Genomic DNA, 2,732 nt, shown 5'->3' with positions numbered 1-2,732 from the left:
CCACAGCCGAGGGAGCTGCCGCCGGGAAGGAGCCGCCGTCACTCACCTGGGAATGAGTCGGTGCCATAACCCAAACTCCCCTTCTCCGAGGGCAGCTCAAGGTAGGAAATGCTGCCGGGAGCAGCCGCGGGCTGGGAGCTTGTGTTGGCCTGAGGGGAGAGGAGCAGCTGTGAGGGCACGGAGGAGAAAACGTTCCTATTGACTGAGACAGCTCCAGGGCACGTTCAGGGCAGAAATGCCAGCTTGGTGCCACGGTAAAGGCATGTAGGCTCCAAACATCCATCCCTGCCTGCCTCACCCACTGAGGCTGCTCTTTTGGGACAGAAAATCACCTGTGAGTGGAGTGGGGCTGCAGGCAGGGATGTGCCAAAGCAAAGCAGGTTTCCCTGGGGAAGGGCAGTGGTGCTGGCTGGAGCCAGGATGGGGAAGGTCAGGGCAGAGCCTGGGGGTGTCGGGGTGGCTGCAGCACGAGCAGGCTCCCTGGGTCAGCTGGGCCCCCCAAGGGGTGCTCCCTCCCCCAGGACTCCTACCCCATCCGAGCAGCTGGCTGCCCCCTCCGTGCTGTCTGTGGCAAATCTGGAGTCGGGCAGGGCTGTTGTTTCCTCGTTCTCAAAGATGGTTGAGTAGAAGATGATGAGAGCCTCGATGATGCGAGCTTGGTGGGGATAATCAACCAGCGAGGACAAGGAGATGGTGGCATCTGTGGGCCTTGGGCGCATCAGCGTTGGCCCAAAGACAATGCCCAGGTTGCTTGAGGTCATCTTGTTGTCCTGTTCCACCTCCACAATCCTGGGGAAGAGGAACAACTTGTGAGAGCAGGGAGGGAGATGGGATGGGTGGAGACACTGGGCTGGCAGTGCCCGTGTGCTCTCTCAGGGCACACACCAGCTTCCTGAGCAGCAGAGAAGCAGCTGCAGCCACAGATCTGCCCCCCTGCTCCAGAGGGGGCTGAGCTGTCCCCACCAGCAGTGCAGCTCCTCTGGGGAGGCTGCACTTGCCTTTCCACTCCAAGGAAGCAAGGGAAGGTGCCCCAGCACCCGCAAGGGCTCTGGACCTGCCCTTCTCACCTTCTCAGGTGCTGCAGGAGGTACTGAAGCGTGGCCATGTTCTCCCAGGGAAGGTCCCTCAACAGCTCCTTCAGCCTCAGCACCAGGCTCACCACCACCTTATCTGTGTCAGCTCCCTTGTCCACCAGCTCAGGGCCACCCTTTCCGCCCTTGGCCTTGGCCTCCCCGCCCTGCAGACTCTCCTTGGCCAGACCCATCAGCTCGTTGTACATGCGGAAGGGCATAATGGGCTCTGGCAGCTGCAAGTGAGAGCAGGGGAGAAGATGGGGCTGGAGAGCTGTGTCTCTCAACCTGCTCCACGCTGTTCAGCTGAGGAAACCAGCAGCCCTTCTACAGCAGGAAACATCCCCACAGCCTGCTGCCCACAGGTAATGTTCATTTATCCATCTCCTGAAGCAGGGAAATCAGCCCCGTTTGTCCCAGCCCGGGGCAGGGCAGGCGGGGCTGTGGTTGGGTGGAAGCTCTAGCTTTGAAGTTGGTACAAAACAGCCGAGCAGTGCCTTAACTAACTGCTGGTTCTGCACTAAACAGATGGTTTGGGGAGGGGCACAGCGGTTTCCCCCTAGTCCAGCCCTTCAGAGGGAGTTTAAAGCCTTTTCTCTGCAGCGAGAGGTGGATGGTGGCTCAGGACGGGTTCCTTCCTCTCTTTCCACTCTTTTCTCTGGAGAAGCCACAGAGGTGGTTCAGAGCCCTTGTCTGTGTGCAGGGGACCCCGGGACAAGGCTCCCTTCTTGAGCTAAGCCAGGTGCCCCGGGTGACACCTGGGAGCCCTTCTGCTGGGCTGCATCAGCCCCCCCGAGCAGCAGCACTGAAGGTTGATGGGGTGGCTGCCAAGGAGAAGCTGCTTCCTCTCCTCTGCCTTGTGGTGGCTGTTGGAGGATGTGGGTGACATTTACACGGCTGGTTTTTGAGTTTGTGTGTTGGTCTCTGCTAGGGGTGGAGAAATGCTGAGAGCTGGACACAGCCCCTGGCTGAGCCACCACGGGGGTCCCGAGGGACAGGGGGGCAGGGAGCTGACCCGGCCCTGCCGTGCGGAGCCTTTGCTGATCACTTCCCCCTCCGTGGGCAGGTTCCCCAATTGTGGGAGGAGGGTTCAGCGTTTCTGCAACTTCTTGTTCCGCAGATCTGAGCCCTGCCAGGAGCAGGAGCTGCAGCCAGCTCGGGGAGGGTGCTGGCTCTTCCCCACCCTACATGTGGTCACATCTCCACTGCAGACCTGCTCCTGGCTCCCTGCCCCGGCAGTACCAGCACTAAGCTCAGCATCAGCAGAATTGGTCTGGCCAGAGGTGACCTGGTGGAGCCAGGTTTGTCTCTGGGAAGTCAGTTCTCTGGCCACCACCTCCCCCCAGCAGAAGGTACCACCAGCACCTCACCTGCCTCAGGTAGAGCTTCAAGACGTTGCTGATGTCATGAGGGGAGGCCTGGGACAGCTCCACCAGCTCCTTCCCATTCTCAAATGCCTGGCAAAGCTTCTCCACACGGGTCTTGACACCGTTAACTCGGTAGATGCCCTGCAGAAGAGAGAGAAGTGGAGATGAGACAAGATGTTTTTCAAGTTTGCAGACAACAGTGAGATCCCAGCTCCCACCCTTGCTTTTTGGGTTGGAAAATCCCTCTCAGAAGTCATTCTGGGACATCCCATCTCAGATGTTACTGTCATTCCTG

This window comes from Chaetura pelagica, unplaced genomic scaffold (genome assembly GCF_000747805.2).
Source record: "Chaetura pelagica isolate M959 unplaced genomic scaffold, ChaPel_1.0 scaffold1407, whole genome shotgun sequence".
NCBI lineage: Eukaryota > Metazoa > Chordata > Aves > Apodiformes > Apodidae > Chaetura > Chaetura pelagica.
Note: the sequence above shows the minus strand (reverse complement) of the source record.